Raw genomic sequence first — 23,948 nt, forward strand, 5'->3', positions numbered from 1 at the left:
TTATTCATGAGAACAAATATCAGATGCAATAAACTCATTTTAAACTAAGAGCATTGTATTAATTATAAAAGCAGCTACATGTTTCAAAAAACTAGTTAATACAGCATTTGTGAATTGGCATTAATTGAGACAGTATTTGATTCAAACAGGAATTCATAGTTCCATCTTAGAAGTCTAAATGACACTATGGTTTTAAATATAGGTGTTTTTATAAAAAACTTTTAGAAATGGAGGTGATTCCTTTTCATTATAAATAAACTGATCTCCAAATGAGCAATAGTGAACACCCACATTCATTTACTCTTTCTCTTGGGACAACATCTGAACCAATATTTTAGTGCTTTTATGAGAAATAAACTCATTTTAGGACTATTTAATAACTCATCTTAAATTCCCATAAGATTAACAGCTGACTTTCAGCAGAAATACTGCAAGCCAGAAGGGAGTGGCAGGACATATTTCAAGTGATGAAAGGGAAAAACATACAGCCAAGATTATTCTACCCAGCAAGAATCGCATTCAGATTCAATGGAGAAATTAAAACCTTTACAGACAAGCAAAAGTTAAGAGAATTCAGCATGACCAAACCAGCTTTACAACAAATGCCAAAGGAACTTCTCTAGGCAGGAAACACAACAGAAGGAAAAGACCTACAAAAACAAACCCAAAACAGTAAAGAAAATGATAATAGGAACACACATATCAATAATTACTTTAAATGTAAATGGATTAAATGCTCAACAAAAAGACATAGACTGACTGAATGGATACAAAAACAAGACCCATATATACGCTGTCTACAAGAAACCAACTTCAGACCTAGGAACACATACAGACTGAAAGTGAGGGGATAGAAAAAGATATCCCATGAAAATGAAAATCAGAAGAAAGCTGGAGTAGCAATTCTCATATCAGAAAAAATAGACTTTAAAATAAAGACTATTACAAGAGACAAAGAAGGCACTACATAATGATCAATCCAATAAGAAGATATAACAATTGTAAATGTTTATGCACCCAACATAGGACCACCTCAGTATACGAGGCAAATGCTAACAGCTATAAAAGTGGAAATCAATGGTAACACAATAATAGTATGGGACTTTAACACCCTACTTTTGCCATGGACAGATCATCCAAAATGAAAATAAATAAGGAAACACAAGCTTTAAATGACACATTAGACAAATGGATTTAATTGATATTTATAGGACATTCCATCGAAAGACAACAGAATGCACTTTGTTCTCAAGTGCTCATGGAACACCCTCCATATAGATCATATCTTGGGTCACAAATCAATCCTTGGTAAATTTAAGAAAACTGAAATCATTCCAAGTATCTTTTCAGACAACAAGGCTAAGAGATATATATAAAGGCTAAGAGATAGATATAAATTACAGGAAAATAAACTGTAAAAAATACAAACACATGGAAGCTAAACAGTACGCTACTAAATAACCAAGAGATCACTGAAGAAATTAAAGAGGAAATCAAAAATACCTAGAAACAAATGACAATGAAAACATGATGACCCAAAACCTATGGGAGGCAGAAAAAGCAGTTCTAAGAGGGAAGTTTATAGCAATAAAATCCTACTTCAAGAAACAAGGAAAATCTCAAATAAACAACCTAACCTTACACCTAAAGCAATTAGAGGAAGAACAAAAAAAAACCCAAAGTTAGCAGAAGGAAAGAAATCATAAAGATCAGATGAGAAATAAATGAAAAGAAATGAAGGAAATGATAGCAAAGATCAATAAAACTAAAAGCTGGTTCTTTGAGAAGATAAAAAAATTGATAAACCACTAGCCAGACTCACTAAGAAAAGAAGGGAGAAGACACAAATGAACAGAATTAGAAATTAAAAAGGAGAAGTAACGACTGACACTGCAGAAATACAAAGGATCATGAAGGATTACTACAAGCAACACTATGCCAATAAAATGGACAACGTGGAAAAAATGGACAAATTCTTAGAAAGGTATAATCTTCCAAGACTGAACCAGGAAGAAATAGAAAATATAAACAGACCAATCACAAGCACTGAAATTGAAACTGTGATTAAAAGACTTCCAACAAACAAAAGCCCAGGACAAGATGGCTTCACAGGTGAATTCTATCAAACATTTAGAGAAGAGCTAACACCTATCCTTCTCAAACTCTTCCAAAATATAGCAAAGGGAGGAACACTCCCAAACTCATTCTACAAGGCCACCATCACCCTGATACAAAAACCAGACAAAGATGTCACAAAAAAAGAAAACTACAGAGCAATATCACTGATGAACATAAATCTAAAAATCCTCAACAAAATACTAGCAAACAGAATCCAACAGCACATCAAAAGGATCATACACCACGATCAAGTGGGGTTTATCCCAGGAATGTAAGGATTCTTCAATATATGCAAATCAATCAATGTGATACACCATATTAACAAACTGAAGGATAAGAGACATATGATATTCTCAATAGATGCAGAAAAAACTTTTGACAAAATTCGACACCCATTTATCATAAAAACTCTCCAGAAAGTGGGCATAGAGGAAAGCTACCTCAACATAATAAAGGCCATATATGACAAACCCACAGGCAACATTGTTCTAAATGGTGAAAAAATGAAACCATTTCCTCTAAGATCAGGAACAAGACAAGGTTGCCCACTCTCACCACTATTATTCAACATAGTTTTGGAAGTTTTAGCCAAAGCAGTCAAAGAAGAAAAAGAAATAAAAAGAATCCAAATTTGAAAAGAAGAAGTAAAACTGTCACTGCTTGCAGATGACATGACACTATACATAGAGAATCCTAAAGATTCTATCAAAAAGCTACTAGAGCTAATCAATGAATTTGGTGAGTAGTAGAATACAAAATTAATGCACAGAAATTTCTTGCTTTCCTATACACTAATGATGAAAAATCTGTAGGGGAAATTAAGAAAACACTCCCATTTACCACTGCAGCAAAAAGAATAAAATACCTAGGAATAAACCTACCTAAGGAGGCAACAGACCTATGCAGAAAACTATAAGACACTTATGAAAGAAATTAAAGGTGATACAAACTGATGGAGAGACATACCATATTCTAGGATTGGAAAAATCAAAATTGTGAAAATGACTATACTACTCAAAGTAATCTACAGATTCAATGCAATCCCTATCAAACTACCAATGGCAGTTTTCACAGAACAAAACATTACACAATTTGTATGGAAACACAAAAGACCCCGAATAGCCAAATCTATCTTGAGAAAAAAAAAAAACGGAGTTGGAGGAATCAGGCTCTCAGATTTCAGACTATACTGCAAAGCTACAGTAATCAAGACAGTATGGCACCTGTACAAAAACAAAAATATAGATCAATGGAACAGGATAGAAAGTCCAGAGATAAACCCACACCCTTATGGTCAAGTTATCTTTGATAAAGGAGGAAAGAATATACAATTGAATAAAGACAGCCTCTTCAATAAATGGTGCTGGGAAAACTGGACAGCTATGTATAAAAGATTGAAATTAGAACACTTCCTAACAACATACACAAAAATTAACTCAAAATGGATTAAAGACCTTAATGTAAGGCCAGAAACTATCAAACTCTTAGAGGAAAACATAGGCAGAACACTCTATGACATAAATCACAGCAAAATCCTTTCTGACCCACCTCCTAGAGTAATGGAAATAAAAACAAATATAAACAAATGGGACCTAATGAAACTTAAAAGCTTTTGCACAGCAAAGGAAACCATAAACAAGACAAAATATAACTCTCAGAATGGGAGAAAATATTTGCAAAGGAAGCAACTGACAAAGGATCAATCTCCAAATTATACAAGCAGCTCATGCAGCTCAATATCTAAAAAAGAACAACCCAATCCAAAAATGGGTGGAAGACCTGAATAGACATTTCTCCAAAGAAGATATACAGACTGCCCACAAACACAGGAAAGGATCCTCAACATCACTTATCATTAGAGAAATGCAAATCAAAACTACATTGAGGTATCACCTCACACCTGTCAGAATGGCCATCATCAAAAAATCTAGAAACAATAAATGCTGGAGAGGGTGTGGAGAAAAGGGAACCCTCTTGCACTGTTGGTGGGAATGTAAATTGATACAGACACTGGAGAATAGTGTGGAGGTTCCTTAAAAAACTACAAATAGAACTACCATATGACCCAGCAATCCCACTATTGGGCATATACCCTGAGAAAACCATAATTCAAAAAGAGTCATGTATCACAATGTTCACTGCAGCACTATTTACAATAGACAGGACATGGAGGCAACCTATGTGTCCATCGACAGATGAAAGGATAAAGAATATGTGGCATATATACACAATGGAATATTACTCAGCCATAAAAAGAAACGAAATTGAGTTATTTGTAGTGAGGTGGATGGACCTAGAGTCTGTCATACAGAGTGAAGTAAGTCAGAAAGGGAAAAACAAATACTGTATGCTAACACATATATATGGAGTATAAAAAAAAAAAGGTTCTGATGAACCTAGGGGCAGTACAGGAATAAAGAAGCAGACGTAGAGAATGGACTTGAGGACACAGGGAGGGTGATGGGTAAGCTGGGATGAAGTGAAAGAATGTAATTGACATATATACACTACGAAATGTAAAATAGATAGCTAGTGGAAAGCAGCCACATAGCATAGGGAGTTCAGCTCGGTGCCTTGTGACCACCTAGAGGGGTGGAGTAGAGAGGGTGGGAGGGAGATGCAAGAGGGAGGGGATATGGCGATATATGTATATGTATAGCTGATTCACTTTGTTATACAACAGAAACTAACATAACATTGTAAACCAATTATACTTCAATAAAGATATTAAAAAGAAGAGAAAGGGCACTAGAATATTCTTTAGGCAAACCCCATGGTGTGAAACCCAGAGAGATGGGATAGGGAAGTGGTTAAATGGGAGTAATTTAAATTATGTGCAGTATAACTTGGGATCTTGCGATAAAATCAAAGCACAAAAACAAACAAAATATAAAACATTGTATTATATGCAAGAATTAATCAATCAGGAATTAATTTGGTGTACTCTTGTTGGCAGAAGAATTATTGCCTCATTCCTTCTTACTAATACCTTGTTCATCTTACTGCAAGCTCTGAATTATTTTGACAGTCTTCTCTGTCATTTATTCCATCAGTGGCGCTGTCATGTATTCCAGAGGTTGTTTTCCTTATCTTCAATTCATTTTTGGTCTGCTTTCCTGTTAATAAACAGAAAATTTCTAGAAAACATTAAAGGTTCCATTTCATTTAGAAAATTGTTATTCATTTAGAAATTTTATTTCATTTATTTTTTGTTTGTTTTTTGTTTCATTCTTATGTTATCAGCAATATTCAGGACCAATATAGGTCACTTCTGCCACAAATCATCAACCAACACTAGGGTCTGATCATTATATTCAAAGATTTTTTTCGTGCTACAAAACTTCTAAATTCTATACTGTTAATATCAAATTTCATGCCCTATTTTCTTGAGTTTTAGATTTCATTGTTGCCCTTTTCTTATTTAATTGTGTAGCTTCTTTATAAATATAAAATATGTATTTTTTCCCCAGGTAACAAGTATTTTACCATTTGAATTTATTTTAATATTAAAATACTTTTATGATGCTTCTCTTTAAAATCAGTATATACTGTTTCCACATACTTTACAGTAAGATAAGAATCCATTTCACCCTGAATGATAACATGGGGATGGAGGATTCCACTGTGTTCACCTCCACTGTTACACATCAGAAGTCCAAGGCCAGTTGACCATCTTTGTTCTTTTGCCTGGAAAGTTGTAATATTTTTAATCTTCTTATTTAGAGCTCAGGAGTGTTTAACCAGAATTTGTCCTCTCTGTGTGTTTCTCATTAATTTACCCTGGGTAATAGTGACACCTTTCAATCTGTAGACTCAGATCTTTCCTACCAAGGGGAAATTCTCTTCTATAAATTGTTTAATTATTGCCTCTCCCACATCTGTTCCATTCTCTCTTTTCAGCTCTATCTTTCAAAGTTTCTGTTTTTTTTTGTTTTTTGTTTTGGTTTTTTTTTTTGGCGGTACGCAGGCCTCTCACTGTCGTGGCCTCTCCCGTTGTGGAGCACAGGCTCCGGATTCACAGGCTCAGCGGCCATGGCTCACGGGCCCAGCCGCTCCGCGGCATGTGGGATCCTCTTGGACCGGGGCACGAACCCGTGTCCCCTGCATCGGCAGGTGGACTCTCAACCACTGTGCCACCAGGGAAGCCCTCAAAGTTTTTTTTATAAATTGTTTCCTTCATCTTAATGTTCTGCTTTGTGCTTTGAGATCTTCTTTTCCAGATCATTAATTCGAGCCTCAGAGGGGAACTACAAATCATTTATTTCATCTATACTGTACTTAATCTGTATTTAATTTTTAGCTTAATAATCATACATCTAAGCTCCAGAGAATGTTGTTTTTGTTGCAGATGGATCTCTTTGTGTGTGTGTGTCTGTGTGTGGGTGTGCTTGTATGTGTGATGTATGTCATCCATTTATCCTTCCTTCAATAGTTGCATCTCATTTGACAAGTATTCTCATTGTAATACATACCTCCCTAGTAGTCGGAGCCCTCACATAGGTTATTGTCTCTTACTGTGAGCTCATTTTGTGATTTCCAGTCCAATTGTTTAAATATTTGCCATCGTGAACTCCTGGGGTAGATAGGTTGGATGCAAGTGAGTATCTTACCATATCCAGTGCTCTCTGGAAGAACACAGAAAATGCCTATCTGCTTATTAGTGTCCCTCACTATTCCAGCTTCAAAGGTAGAGAAGATTGGGCTCATTAGTTCAATTCCTTCCTGAATTTAAATGTCTAGAAAAACACATACTTGTGTGACATTGATATTGAAGTTCCCCTAAGATCCCTGAGAAGGGGCCAAGTAACCATCCCCATCAGCTCTTCCACCAGCCTGCTGCCCTGACTGGTTTTGTTCATCTTCATGTATGTTAGGCACATGGGGAAGGGTGTAACATTTCCCATATATGTATTTTTGGGAAACATTGTTATATCCATCTCACAGGTGAGGGACCTGAGATTAAGAATCTTTAAATAACTCCAGAATCAGCCTCCTGATAACTTCTATGTCCTGCCTCTTTATTCGTTGACACACTGCCTCATACCTCATATGTATGAAATAGCCTAACAAAAATATGACATAATAAATACTCAATAAATATTCTCTTTCCCATGTACTCATTTAACACAAAATCCACATTCATTTGTTTCTCTAGTTATTGGCTTCTTTAATTTGATTGATGCATGTGAAAATTATTTCCAACAGAAGAAACTAAAGCAATTTAAACTTGTATTGACTGTCAGAAAACAATTCAGATTCTTAGCGTGATAAGAAATGAGTTATTCACAGATGCTTATATGTGGAAAATGCCTTTTATATTATTGTTGCACTACCTATACTCCAATAAATGTAATTTTTTGAAAGAAAAGTACTTCCCCTCCTTGGTCATTGGCACCTTTAGTATCTAATAATGAGGCTTAAAAGAAGAACTTTTGCTCAGATCTCAGAAGCATTAAGAGTTTTACACTTATTTTTAGTAATAAGAATGTGTTATATATTGACATGTGAGGATATTCTTCTTTGTTTGCTTTGAATATACAGATCAGAACTAAATTTTTGACCTTTTTCTTGCAAACCTATACAAACTTATAGGGAGTACTCACCTGTGCTTCCTTTGCTCTTCTCATACTAATTTTGATATATATTGCTTTTGATATACTATTGAACTCTCTATGTAAGACTCACTTAAATCAATTTAGGAAGGAAGCAGGAAAATCCTAGTTGGCTGGTTTGCTAGATAAGAAGCAAGAAGAATATACATGATGAGGCCCAATTGAGAGAGAGCAAAAAAGACTTTCATCTCTCTCTTTTTTTTTTTTTTTTTTTTTGCGGTACGCGGGCCTCTCACCGCTGTGGCCTCTCCCGTTGCGGAGCACAGGCTCCGGACACGCAGGCTCAGCGGCCATGGCTCACGGGCCCAGCCGCTCCGCGGCATGTGGGATCTTCCCGGACCGGGGCACGAACCCGTGTTCCCTGCATCGGCAGGCGGACTCTCAACCACTGCGCCACCAGGGAAGCCCTCATCTCTCTTTTGAACAAGATGTTTGTACTTTAAAGAATCCTAGCTGGATCTGTTTTAATTTTATTCATTCGGGGAGTGTGAGCATGAAAATTGGAACTGAGGAGTAAGAAGACTGTCCTCCACTCACTCATTAATTTAGTAATTTGGGAATATTTGAGTATCTACCACCTCCCAGCTTTTGTTTAGGCGAAGGGGATGGAAGGAAGGACAGAAAACCAACTCCCTGACCTTAGGTAAGTGAAAAAAATCAACCTTGTAGTCAAAAACTTGTTTTTCTTTTTTTTTTTTTCCTACTTTTCCCCCTTCTCTCTTAAGTTCTCTATAATTATTAATGTGAAAATTAGAAATTGTTCTTTTCTCTTTGAAACTATTAAGATGATAATTTATATGGTTCTTATTTTAAGAATATTTAAATAGAAATAGTACTTAAATTTAACAAAAGTTCAAATAATTAACTTGCAACACCAATAGATTTTAGAATCATCTCATTCATAGAATTTTTATAACATGGTAAGGTAAAAATCTTTTCTAAAGATAGTATTAACTGAGATAACCTTGTTTGCAAAACCAAACCTGATCTCAACTATTCCCAGCTGTTCCTTTGTTATCATTATATATTATGTACTATTTTTAGTTTTTTGAACTTTTTTATAGTTGTGATTATATACAATCATTGGATTTTAAGAAAAATAAAAACTATTGCTTTATAAATATGCAAACACATTCTAACCATCAGATTTAAAGAAAAAAATCCATTCATACTCAAATCCTGAGTGCAAATTTCTGAGATATAGAAAATTCAAAATGACCCTTACAAATGAAAACTGTGGTTCAAAGTTATTTTTAATTAGCCATTAAGTAATAGATTATATTAATATGTGAATAGTTCAATAGCAGTGTGTACTATTTATTGGCTTCAGTTTTTGCTCTATCATCATCACATTGGACTAGGAAACTTAGAAACAATTGAAAAGAAAAACTTTCTTTAAATATACTCATGTGGGTGCACATACACACTCAACAAGTGAGAAAAGTATTAGCAAATTCACCTAACTAAAATAATTTACAAGATTAAAAATCTCATTTACCCCCTTACTTTTATGGATGGGGTAAATAACGCTTCTCCTCACCTCCTGAGACCTCCTGCCAAAGTTTACATTTATTACTCAAACATTCTGTGAAGTTCAGACCAACTGACCTCCAAGGAGATCCTCTTATTAAAACGTCATGTAGCTACACAGGCTACATATTTATCAACACCACTGTTGCTTTAGGTGCATGTAGAAATGTGTGGCAAAACTATACAATGAATAGAGAAATAATAATTTTCATCAATTTAACACTAAAAAACCCAATTCTGTTACTAAGTCAGACTAAAGCAGTCTGACTTAGTAACAGTAAAAATAGAATAATTGTTGAAAATTTTGCAAATGAAGTTTAGCCTGATGAATTAGAAAAATCAATATAAAACTTCCCCAAAGCTGTACTTTTTTTTTTAGCATTTGATATAAAAAATGTTATTTCCACTGCTAAGATATCATATTTTACATGCATTATCCTTTTTAATTAAAAATATCCATGTTGATTTTTGTTTAAATGGCTGGTGATGAACACATATCAAAGTAGTTAACAAATTATGATCAGAAAGTATAAAGCCTGGAATGATAATTAAATACCTTAATTAAAATATGAAAGACAGTGTATAAATAAGGTGACTAAAATATAATGTATCATGATACTGGAATTTAGATATCATCCCGCTAAGGAACAGATAATGAATGTGTTTTTAGTGGAGGATTTTTAAAAATCTTCTCAGTCAATAAATCCTCGATTGCATGAGACTTGGAGAATAGTATAAAATAAAAACACATTTAATGTAATTAAACAATATTCAATTAATGAACATTTATTCAGTATGCAGAATCCTGCATTAGACATAAAAAGAAATAACAGCATGTGAGCTTCAAGTATCTCACATTTTATCTTTCTTCTTCCCTTACACAAAAATGAATATGCTTGTGAACCATGGCATATGAAGCGAACAGCTTAAGAGAAGATAGAATAGCCAAAAAAAACAGGTTCCCAGAATAACCATGTGGAACAAAGCCATTCACCAACCAAGACTATCACCATAGGTTTGTTACCTAAGTAAGTGAATAAACATTTATTTTTGCTAAGCCACTAAATTTTGGAACCTCTGTTAACTCAGTTTTTCCTTCACTTTATAATGGTTTGCACACACTTGGAAGAAAACTAATATTATAAATTTCTTAGTATTTTACTAACATGTTGTACATTCATATAACAGCTCATGAAGTAATTTCATAATAGATACTGTATAGTTACAGCAAAAACTCATTTTTATATTGCAAAAGAAAGGGTATATGTTCAGCGAGAGTTATCAAGTAAATGAACTTGGCTTAAGTGAAAATAAATTCTTGCTTTTCATTCTAGCATATATATTGTAAGGATAATTTTCTTCAAAGGATAATCAGACAACTGATTCTCTAGTTACAGGTTCAATTATAGATGTTTCAACCAAAAAACTATATAAATGGGATAAATTTCCTTTTGTATTATCTGTACTAATTCATATACTGCAATAAAACCATGTTTATTTTTATCTGTAGATGCTAAATATATTTACATATTCTGACATCATAATTAAGAACATCATTTGAATAGAAAGGTGTGACTAATGACCCACCAAGAGATATCCATGTCCTAATTTCTAAAGCCTGTGAATGCCACCTTTTATGACAAAAAAAGGACTATGCATTGTGATTAAATGTAAGGTTTTGAGATGGAAAATTACTCTGGATTTTCTGGATGGACCTTAAAATGCAATCACATGTATCCTTACAAAAAGAAAAAAATAGAGATTAGACACACAGGAGGAGGGAGGGAAAGTAATAGGATCAGACAAGCAAAGACGGGAGTTTTGTGTCCACAAGCCAAGGAATGCTGGAAGAGGCAAGGAATTGGTTCTGCCTAGAGTCTCTAAAGATATTGTGGCCCTACTGACACCTTGTTTGCAGCTGAGTGAAACTGATTTTGAACTTCTTGCCTCTAGTACCTAAGGTAATAGTACATATAATACATTTATATATTTATATTTTATGCTATAAATGTAATAAAAGTAATGTGAAAATACTAACAACAATTGTAAATTTAGAGATAAAATGACAGCAAATATAGATTCACTAAAATTAATTTTAGAAGTTACTAGTGTATGTGACTGTTCATAATTTTCCCATACCTTGGATTAGTCTTCATATTAGAAATTCTGAATAGGTATTATCTTAATTTTTGGCACACCTAAAACAGGGCAATTATAGGATACTGAAAATTTTCAGGGCACTCAGCTGTTAGAATGCAAGAGAACTGGTGCCTGAGGAATTTAAGGTCTCAGAATTGATTAGTCCAATATAATAAGCATTTAATACATTTTGGGATAGCTAAAGCATGTGCCCCCTTATATAAACTCTTTGGAATATGGCTCCTGCTTACCCAGATTTATCATATACTGCAGGAAGGATTAACTGGATTCTTTTCCCAGGCCAGCAAATTCACTTTCTTAGTCCTACTTGGGCATGGAAACTAATTGTACTCATCAGTGAATTATGAGTATCTCAGCCCAGTATTTATTTGTTGGAGAAGTTTGTAAATAAAATATCCTACTCCTTACAAAATCCCTTTTATGGTTTTCATATAAAAAATCTATAAAGCACTATGCAGAGGTATAAAGAGATAAAATAATTTAAAGACCAGCATCATGGGAAAGATTTTATAAGTATGTATGAAGTACAGCCAAATTCTTGGGAATAGGAGAGTGATAGGTACTGGCTGCATGCTGAGTTGGAACAATTTTAAGTGACTAGAACTAGGTAGTTGTGACCAAATTGTAGACAAGGTAAAGAGAAGACCCACCCAGAGAAAGATAAGAGGTACCTGGATTATGAAAAAAAAAAAAAGAAAATGGTTTCCAAAAATGGAAAGAACACACATTATATTCCAAAAAAAGTTGGAGGGAAGAATAATATGATGTAAAAAAACCTTATCTGTAAAGTTAGAAGCTGAAGAAATAATGAAAACAAAGATATAAACCCTTATTTTAGGTCAATGGTTTTTAAACCTATATGCACATTAAAATCGTCCCAGAGTTTTAAAAGACAGTAACAATGTGTCTAACCCCAGAGCAAATATATTAGGATCTCTATAAGTAGATCAGTGGGCAATACTATTTAGAATCTCTCTGGGTGATTCTAACGTGCAATCAGGTTTCAAAACAACTTCCCAGAGATTATTTGAGAAAAAGAACTGCAAACCAACAATTCCACACCCAGCCAAGATACATTTCATGAGAAAGGATTGTAACTAAACAATACTTTACAAATTATTTCTTATACCAGGGAGAGTGGAAGTGGAGAGGAAGCTGGTGAACACTGAGACTTGCACAGAAAATGTTGTATGTGAGCAGATAATGATAGAAGGACTAAGAATGTGAAATATTGTGGTAAATGACTCAGGATGAAAGTGACAGAGTAAAGGAATACTCATTTAAAAAAAAAGAACCAAAGAAAGTATAAAATGTCAGAAAAACCTGGAATTTAAGCTAGGGAGAATAAAGAAGTAAAATTATAAACTTTTTATCCTACTGGATGTAGGCTACAGTAGTTTGGGAAGCAAGCTTGATGGATTATGTTTAATATTTCCTGAAATATTTCAGGAGAAAAAGATGAAGCTTTTACCAACTAAGCAAAAAATTATCAGGTACTATATTATTTACAGATTTAAACTTCTGCGATTGACATAAAATCACTCTCGATTTTGTGAAGAATATGAAAAGACTCAAGTGATGATGAGAATGAATATTCTGACAAGAAAGATTCTTATACCTTAATTTAGCTCTGGGACTGCTTGTTCTATAATCAAATTTCAATGTTTTATACAAGATTAGAACAAGAGTTTTAAGTGTTACTTCCCAGCCTCACCCCCACTTTAAGCTCAGTGTTTGTATCATGGAACCAGCAAATTAGTGAATAAATATGCCAATCCTTTTCTTCCTTCCCTTTGTCATTAGTTTTCTGCAGTGTGCCAACAAAAACTAATCTCAAAAAATAAAGCCAGGGCTTCCCTGGTGGCGCAGTGGTTGAGAGTCCACCTGCCGATGCAGGGGACACGGGTTCGTGCCCCAGTCCGGGAAGATCCCACATGCCGCGGAGCGGCTGGGCCCGTGAGCCATGGCCGCTGAGCCTGCGCGTCCAGAGCCTGTGTTCTGTAATGGGAGAGGCTACAATAGTGAGAGGCCCGCGTACCGCAAAATAATAATAATAATAAAATAAAATAAAGCCAATCTACGAAAGAAGTACAAAATTTTATTCGAGCTAAATTTGAGGATTATAGCACAGGAAAGAGCATCTCATCTCAGAAGGTTCTGAGAAGTGTTCCACGTGTTAGAAATCAAGGTACATTTATTTAAGTTTTTTTGAGACAGGGGACTGTACATTAAATGACCTATCACTGACAGTTTACACAATCCAGCTCTAAGTGTCATCTGGTCCCTTACAAGATCAAGAAAGCATGTTATCTTTTAAGGATTTGTCTCGTTGATCTAGAGGAATGTTGCTCGTTATGGTTGAGCAAGTATTTCTGCTGATGGGGAAGGTTTGGCTGATGCATAATGCAAATACACAGTGCACAGTAGTGCGGAGAAAGGAGGCCAAAGGGCAGAGAAAATTTTTATGTGTAAAACTTTCTTGTCTTGCCAAAAACATGAATTCTATTTCACAAATGAAAAACTTTGAAACTTTCTCTCACCTATGTTTCCCTCTTAAGCCATTCTAGTGCTTATTGAGTGGTCCCATTTTGTCAATTCACCACAGATATTTCTTACCCAAGCCCTTTTGAACATACTCAAACCTGTTTTCCTTATTAAGTAGCTTATACGTAGTATTTTCTCCATTGAAATACAAAAAGTAATAAGCAATTTTGATGCAAGACACTGTTTCTTCCACCTTCCCTCCCTTCTTTCCTTCCTTCCTTCCTTCCCCACCCCACCCCCACCTTCTTCCTTCCTTTCGTAATTTTCTTTCTTTCTCCTCTTTCTTTTTTTTCTCCTACTCCTCCTTCTCTGTCCTCTTCTTTTATTTTATAATTGCCCATCTTTCTTCCCTGGAAATATTTATAAAACTATAATTTAAAATATTTACTTTTTTTTTTTTTTTGTGGTACGTGGGCCTCTCACTGTTGTGGCCTCTCCCTTTGCGGAGCACAGGCTCTGGATGCGCAGGCTCAGCGGCCATGGCTCACGGGCCCAGCCGCTCCGCGGCATGTGGGATCTTCCTGGACCGGGGCACGAACCCGTGTCCCCTGAATCGGCAGGCGGACTCTCAACCACTGCGCCACCAGGGAAGCCCAATATTTACTTTTTTGATAAAGAAAAGAAAGAAGATGGAGAAATAAGATTGTTATATAGTTTGGGGAACTATACTGACAAACTAAAAGCTATAAACGCCAAACTATTCTAACATTTAGATGCTTCCTACTGCAAAGAATAATCTCCTACATTACATGATTAAGTCATTTTGTGAAGGCTATGCACTGCTAGCAACTATAGCATAAGAAGATAATTCTAGTAAAGAACATGTAAACATTTGGGCCATGACAAAGTGGCAAAGTTTTATTAACTATATTTCAAAGTCAACTGCATAAAATTTAGTAGTATTAAAGGACCCTTTTAACATCCACATCAAAAAATCTACTCTACAACTGGTTTTAAATCATGGACATCAGCATTTCGATCTGGGAGTGTTAATTCACTAATCAATAAAATAGGAAAGCTTTCTTTCCAAAGGTAATGTTTATGTCAATCTCAACAAGTACAAAACAAAACTGAACTTATCTTCTCAAATAAGCATACTGCTTTTTATATATTGCTTTAATTTTCTCCCTGAGAAGCTAAGGTACAACGTTTTTGCTTTTGTTTTACTTGTTTAATTAGATAAGGAGCATAAAAGAGAGTCATTATAGGTTTCTTCCATCATAAATCTCATCCAAAGAGAAGCATTACCTAAAGTAGAAAAAACTACCATATCAATTTCTTTTCACAAACAATGGATATGGTGTGTCTATGGGACTTACAGTGTCAGTAATTAAGATGTTTTCTTCATTTATTTTGGTTCATCACATATTTTAATGTGATGTGCATAAAATATATGTGCAGAGTTTCCAGAATAATAAAAAGCAAGCATTGATGTATTTACTGCCATCATAGCAGAAGCCCCAAAAGTGCCCCTTCCTGAACATGAATCCCCACATTTCCCAGAGGAACTACTTTGCTCTGATTTCTATTGTCATCTTACCATGCTAATAATCCTAAATTTATGCATTTATAAACTTTGTATGCATACTGTTGCTTCTTTCCAAACTTTATATAAATTTAATCATATTGCATGTATTTTCACTCAATATTGTTTGAGTTTCATATGCATTGCCTATAGCTGTATTGCATTTAATTGTTATATTTTGTTTCATTTTAGAATCTACCATAATCTGTTTATTACTGTTACTGTTTGCTTAAAATATTTGTCAGATTTGGGCAATAATAAACTATGTGTCTGTTCACATTCTTGTACATGATTCTGCACACATGTGCAAGAAATTTTCTAAGGTTTGTACCTAAGAGTGGAATTGCTGATCTGTAGAGTTTGTGCATCTTACACTTTACTGGGCAATGCCAAATAGTTTTCCAAAGTTCTTAGACCAATTTTACTCCCTCATGCAGTATGTGAGAGTGTGTGTGCCCCACTCCACTCCTATGCTTAGAATTTCATAATTAAGTATTTTTGCCAATATATAGGGAGTGTAATAATACCTAATTGTGGTTTTAGTATACTTGTCTCTTAAGACTAACACATCTTCAGATATTTTATTGGATATTTGTATTCTTCATAGTATGATATTCCTACTAAATTAATTTGCTGTGTGGTATTTGTATTTTTTTCTATTTTTATTAATTTTTAAGAACTTAAATTTTTTTTGTTAGTTATAGTCCCTGAAAATATATTCTACCACTTTGTGGCTTGTCTTTTCACTCTCATTTTAGTGTTATTTAATGAACAGATGTCTTTTTTTTTTAATGTAGTTAAACTTATTTTGATGTTTATGCTTTTAATGTTTTGTTTCATATATTCTTCCCTATCTCAAGATTTTTTTAAAGTTACTTACATTTTGTCCTAAAATTTAGTAGCTTTGCTTTTACATTCTTTACCTGCATTTTTTGTATGTTGGGAAATAGTAATTCAATTTTATATTTTTCTATTTAGCTACTTGATTTTCTCAGCACTGTTATTAAAACAAAAAAATTTGATGCACTGATCTGAAAAACAATATCCTTGTGTATCAAATTAAGATATATACGTGGGCCTTCTGAGGTTTTTATTCTATCAATTTATCTATATGTTGATTCTTGCAAAGCAAGCCCCACCTTTTTCCTTTTTGTCCAGAGAGAATTGGCTATTTACACACACACACACACACACACACACACACACACACACACACACACACACATCTGGTGAGACTGATTTAAATTGCATTGAAATATAAACAGTGGACATCTATTATATTTGATTCTTGCAGTTCTTGAATATGGAGAATCTGATGTATCTCTCCACTTATTAGCTTTCTTTTATGTCTCTCAATAAACTTATACAATTTTCTTCATAGAGGTCCTTACATTATTTGTCAGATTTATTACTGTTAGTTTTGTGTTATTTCCTGGTTGTTTCTGTAATCTAGAAATAAAAATAAATTCTATTAGAATTAAAATAGTAATTAGAAAATTTCCTAAGCCCTCATTACGATAATTTGTATGAAGATTCTTTGAAATATCTATGTATATATATAAATATAATCATATCAGCCAATAATAAGGATTTTGTTGTAGACTTTTAATCTTGACACTGTTTATCACTTTTCTCTTTTTTATATTGTGCATTTACAATTGCAGTGTGATACATAGAAGTTATGTTAGCGAGCATTAATGTCTTGTTCTTGTTATCAAAAGGTAAACTTTCAATGATCCCCTAATAAGTACGCTTGCTTTGATTTTTTGAAGGTACTCTTTATTAGAAAAAGGAGTTTCTCCATATCAATACTTAGCTTAGAGACATTTTTTAATCAAGAAAGGATAATGACTGGCAGTTTGTACCTTGTGTTCAAACTTCCAGTTATAAAATAAGTAAGTCCTAGGGATGTAATGTACAGTATGGTGACTATAATTAATAATACTGTATTGCACATTTGAAAGTTGTTGAAAGTAAATTTTTAAAGTTCTTAGCACAAGGAAAAAAAAGTTTGTAACTATGTATGGTGACAGATGTTAACTAGACTTATTGTGGTGATCATTTTGCAGTGTTTACAATTATCGAATCATTATTTTGTACACCTGAAACTAATATAATGTTATATGTCACTTGTACTTCAATAAATAACAAACAAAAATAGCCACAGGACATAGTACTCAATATTTTCATTGCCTAATATGTATGTAAGTGACCTTAATACTGTCTTAGGAAAATGTGTAGACAGTAGAACCTGCCCAGTTGTCCTATTGGAAGGATGAATAAAATTGATTTCCATCATCTTCCTCCACCTAAAAAAAACGAATAATGGCTTTTATTACATATATTTTTTGCATCTATGAAAATTAATAAATATTTCTTTCTCCTTCACTCTATCAATGTTGTGGTTTACATCAATTGATGTCTTTGTGTGTGACCCAATCTTGAATCCCAGGGACAAACCCTATTATTTGATAAGTTATTATCTTCTTTATAAATTTCTGGGATTGATTTGATAATGTTTGTTTAGAATATTTGTACCTTTGTTCATGAACAAGAATGGCTATTATATTCCTTTCTCAGGCTGTCCAAGATGTTAGCATCAAATTTTTTCTATTAAAATTTTCTATAAATTTTCATCAAATGTGCTGAAGTGTTCTTTCATTAGTATTTTATTTAAAAATTTGTATTAGTTTTTTTTTTTTGAATGTTTGGACTAAATAATTTGCGAAGCCATATGTTACTGTAATTGAAATGTGAGAGGAAATTTTATTGCTGTGATACAACTTGGCAAGTTTGGAAAGTTATATTTTTCTAATATATATATTCTAATTTATAACTAATCCTCAAATTGGTTGTTCTTGCTTTTTCTTTTTTCTTTATCCTTCTCTCAAGAGGTTTACCAAGGTTATTAGTATTTTCAGAACTCTTTGGGATTTGTTGATCTCTTCTATTATTTGATCTTTTCTTATTGTACTAATTTCTATTCATACTTGTCCCTCCTTCCTTCCTACTCCTCTGTTCAAGTTTAGTTTGCTGCTTTTTATGCATTTTTACTGGATAGATGCTTAGCTCATTAACTGTTACCCTTTTTTTCTAACATTTGTATTTGAAGGTAAATAGTTCTCTCTGATAATTTTTAGATATAAGCCACAACTTAAGATATATATTATTTACCATAAGATCTATATGAAACTTTTATAATATACAATATTATTTCTTCTTTGCCCATGTATATTTTTTAAATTCAAGTATAGTTGATTTACAATATTGTGTTAATTTCAGGAGTACAGCAAAGCAAATTGGTTATATCTGCTCCTGAGTGGGCAACAGGGGGTCCACATACTTGCCACCACTGCTGTTTTTGTGATTTCCTCTCAATAAAAATTGTTCCGGCAAGTCTGGTATAGGATCTGCTTGGGCATTCACTTTTGGTTCCTGGATACTCTTTTGTCTTAAATACTGATTTCTAATACTAACATATTCCTAGCAATTTTTTCATACACATCGTTTGTTTACTTTCAACCTTTCTTCATCCTTATATTTTAGATATCATTCTTGTAAATGGCATATCAACATCTTTGTCTTTTAATTGAAAGATTTAACCAATTTAAATTTAATTAATATAAAAAGCACTGTGCTTCAAAACAAGTGTTCATCTTTCAGTGTTAGAGATTGCTAATTATTTTCTAATATCAATTCTTCCCTTCTTTATTAATAACATCCTAAGTAACATCTTGGTGTGTCACTCCCCATACACAGAATACATTTCTCATATGCCTTTACCTCTAGAGGTGGCCATATAATTTTTTTTTATTGATTTTATTTCTATTTTTATTTTGCCTTGCGGCATGTGGGATATTAGTTCCCTGACCAGGGATCGAACCCGCGTCCCCTGAATTGGAAGCACAGAGCCTTAACCACTGGACCTCCAGGGAAGTTATATTTTGACTGACAGATTGTGATGGCAATTGCTACACACAACTTTAGGTGTATTGCTTCAAATAACTTCTATTCTAGATTCTCCCATTATTTAAGAAGTTCCCTCTATATTCTTGGATGGACATTGGAAGCCAGCTAAATGGTAAAAAATGAGATTAAGACAATTACTCTTCCATCCAAGCCTACTATATCGAATGGCTTTAATAAGCCAAATGAAAGAATAAGGTAAAGAACACAGAAGGTAGTAACCAAAAGTCAGTGTTTTCTAAAAAATTTTGTCAAAATGTGACCTCTAACTGTGCTTATTTGCATTTGGAACTTCCTGTCTGCCAATAAACTGATAGTCTTCTTATTTTGCCCGGTAATTTATTGCAAGTGTTTGATCCTCTGAATCCCAAATTTGCCTGCAGGAAAAGATGGGTTGCAATATCTTACATCCCCAAGAGCTATATTCTCCAATGCCCACATTAAATACTTCCAGAATAAATGATGGGCAAGAAACATCCTTCAGAGGTCAAAGCCAGGGACCACAGAGAGCAATGGACAGAACAAGATCCAGGCTGTCACACGGGCTAATTCATTTTCAATGTTTAGGGCAAGAAATTCCCATAATTTCTGTAATATGATCATTATCATGGGTTGATGATTAATTTATGTTTCCCATTATCTCCTTTTTAGAGGAAGATTTTAATTGTGATCATCTGTCTGCTAGTCTACCATTTTATATCTGGTTTGGGGGGTGCAGGTAATTCCTCCTTTATGTAGAGGATCATTCATAAACTAAAGATCCTGACTTGGAGTAGGATAAAGTAACTTATTAAGACATGTTATTGTCATTGTCTCATTTGGAAAGTGAGGGAGTGAGAAAAGTATACTTGGGTGGCTAAACTGGTAAACCATGGAAGGAATTCAATACCCACTTTCCCCATTTCCCTTAAATAACAGAGGTTCTGTGAGTTTAATTGATCTCCTAGTAACTGAGATAGATACTGCATGTTGCAATGTCCTTTGCAGGTGGGTATATGTAATTATGTTTTGGGTGATGGAATGTTAGTGACATGATCACCTTCCTGACTCAGATTTAAAGGAAGGGATTATGATCTCTATTAGTTTCTCTCCTTCCTACCCCGTGGAATATGGATATGGTGGAAATATAACACCTTTATTATGCAAAGGGGTCAAGGCCACATGTGAAAAATGGCAGAGCAACAATATACAAAGTGCCTGTGTCCCAGATACAATACAACCACAATAACAACACTGGACTGTCCATAATAAAACTCTTACTTGACAGAAAAACTTCTATCTTGTTTAAGCCACTGCTGTTTTTGAACCTTTGTCACAGTAACTGAGCTTGTACCATAACTAATACAGAGTTCAGTACCTATGTATGGGTCCTGCTACAATGCATCCACAATACATATGCCATTGTCTTAATCTGTGTCCTAAGTAATACACCTTCTGCCAATCAAATTTTCTTCTGTAAGCCATTATCATATAAAAATTGTGGAGTGGTCTCTCTATATCTCCTAAATATCTTTCAATATGACTCTCCTCCCCATCAACAGCTGGTCATTGTGTTAAATCTTTTATATGTGCTATTTTATTTAATTTCCTCAAGAGCTCATTATGAAGATATCATTTCATCCCATTTTACAGATTAGGTAAAATGTGTAAGAAATTTTCCCAATATCTATAGGCAAAGCTAGTAAGTGCTGAGTCAGATACCACTTGGGATGAACTCACTCCAAAGCTCCCATTCTTTTTTTTTTGCGGTACGCGGGCCTCTCACTGTTGTGGTCTCGCCTCTCCCGTTGCGGAGCACAGGCTCCGGACGCGCAGGCTCAGTGGCCATGGCTCACGGGCCTAGCCGCTCCGCGGCATGTGGGATCTTCCCGGACCGGGGCACGAACCCGTGTCCCCTGCATTGGCAGGCGGACTCTCAACCACTGTGCCGCCAGGGAAGCCCAAAGCTCCCATTCTTAATCAATACTGTATCATATGCTAGGATATTTTACTTATCTAAATATTACATTGGAAGTAAAAAGAAGCTTATACTTAGCTACTAACCCAGAAATAAAGGTTTCTTCTTTTCCACTTATGACCACCTAGAGAGATGGGATAGGGAGGGTGGGAGGGAGGGATATGGGGATATATGTATACATATAGCTGATTCACTTTGTTATACAACAGCAACTAACACAACAATGTAAAGCAATTATACCTCAACAAAGACTAAAAAAAAAAAAAAGTAAAGTGACTCATTGAAATTGGCTTGTTCTATCCAAAAACGCTCCAGTGAATTGTTATCCTTAGGAGTATATTTTTAGCTGTATCCATTTATAGTTCCAGTCATTCATGATAGCATTTTCCTGAAGATATTGATTTCAGAAACAAAGACAAAATAAAGGTAATAAAAATCAGTGGATTTGATATACTATCTCAGCAACTAAAGCAATTGGGGAATGAAATGAGCAGTTAATATGTATAGTGTGCTGCCTAACAGAAACACGTTGATGACCATCTGTCAAAAATATTATAATTCTGTCCCACAGTGATAAACTGAACTACATAATTGCTAGAGATCTAGGGTCATTTAAAGTCCTTACATTTTGTGGTCTCTCTTGCTCTCTACATATATATATAGAGAGAGAGAAAGAGAGAGGTAAATACATAGATACATAGATAATAGATTTGAGCCGTGGATTCCGATGGTGGGGATTATGATCCTGGTAACACATAACTTCAGTTTAAACTATGTGAGGGCCATAGATCAAATCTCTGGACTCTTGTGAGGCAGAGGTTTCAATTGGGATCTTAGTTAAAGCTTGAAAAATTGTACTCAGAATTAAACATTAAGCTAAGCAAAATAGTTTTTATCATTGTAAAGAGACAATTTGAAATTATTACTGAACTCTGTTTGGGGTTCAGGTAGAAAAGATTTGTCTCAGAAGTAAATGTAATCAAAACCTGTGCTTCGTTTGAGATTTGCTTTGACTTTCCACTGCCACATAGTCCAGAAACTTCAAAGTTGTCTTCGTTATATAATGAGGAAAACTAAATAAAGAAGATTTGAAAAAATCTTATTTGTGATTATGTTCCTCCAGCCAAACCAACAAGGGGGTCTCCTTGTGAAAACAAGTTTACCCCAAAAAGCTTACAATTACTAATTATTTTTCTTTTTTTAATTGAGGAAAAATTGACATATAACATTATATTAGTTTCAGCTGTATGAAGTAATTATTTGATATTTGTATATATTGCAAAATTATCACCACAATAAATCTAGTTGACATCAGTCACCATACATGGTTTCAAAACAATTATTAATTATTAAGCACTTAAATAATGAACTGACCAAAAGCAGTTTCATGTCCTATTGTATTACAAGTAAAGAGTGAGACAAATACAAACATTTTTACATTGTCAAACTTGAAAATGTTATTCATTGCTATTCATGAAAAGTTAAATAAAGGATGTATTTTGGAAACCAGAAGAGAAAATAGATGAAAGAAGCATGTAATTTTTAAAAATATTGTGCCTGCAAATATTTTTTAGAAATTAAAAAGATTTGAAATCTTAATAAGAACTATTTGGCGGTTTAAAAACTTGTTCAAATAAAATAACTAGTACAATAGCATGCAACTGGAGAGCAGGTACGCGATGTTAAAGCTATCAGTCTCTTCTTTTACTTAGGAGTAGGATAGAACTCTTTATTAGCTTCAGACCTCCTATGGCAATTATGCATGCTACAATAGTAAAGAAAATTATTGAAAGTATATCCTTAAATATACATCTTCTAAGGAGGGAGTGGGGGGTTAGGGTAATAAGAACTTTAAAACACAAATAGAAGGACACAGTAAAAGAGAATGCTTTTTCCATATAAATAAAGGATAAAGCACAGTAAATGTAAGACACACAAATAAATTAAGAATACAAAATAAATTAAACAAATTCAAATATAAAATTAATCACATTATACTTTTGTTTCTGGTTATAATGGAGTAGCCTGAAGCAATACAACTCTCCTGAGAATAATTAGAAAACACAGACAAAACATTTAGAATCCATTTAAGGACATAAGAGGTCTTCTGGAGAAACTGGGACCACAGGGACCAAGACTCGGGAGCCAGGAAACGATGGGGAGGTGAGCTGATATTCTGTAGCCCCTTCATCCATCCTATATGCAGGATAGAGGTTGAGAACAGGAGCCTTTTGTGGGCAGAGGGAGGCTGCTCAAGAAGAAAATAGAGCTCTTTTGGTGGCCTCCTTGATTCACTAAGATAAAATTAGAGACTGAAGAACACAGGCTCAGTAAGAAGGGCGAGATGCAGAACTAAGCCTGATACACACTCATTTTCATTGCATGGGCAGAAGCTGAAATGTTTAATAACCTCCCACAAAATACTGCTTGGAATACTCTGCAGTCTCACAACGTTGAGTAGACAGGAATTAGAATTCAGATTGTGCCAGAGGGAGGGACCCTGTGAACACACACAACATTCCAGTTGGATGCTCTG

Source organism: Delphinus delphis, chromosome 4 (assembly GCF_949987515.2).
Source record: "Delphinus delphis chromosome 4, mDelDel1.2, whole genome shotgun sequence".
Taxonomy (NCBI): Eukaryota; Metazoa; Chordata; class Mammalia; order Artiodactyla; family Delphinidae; genus Delphinus; species Delphinus delphis.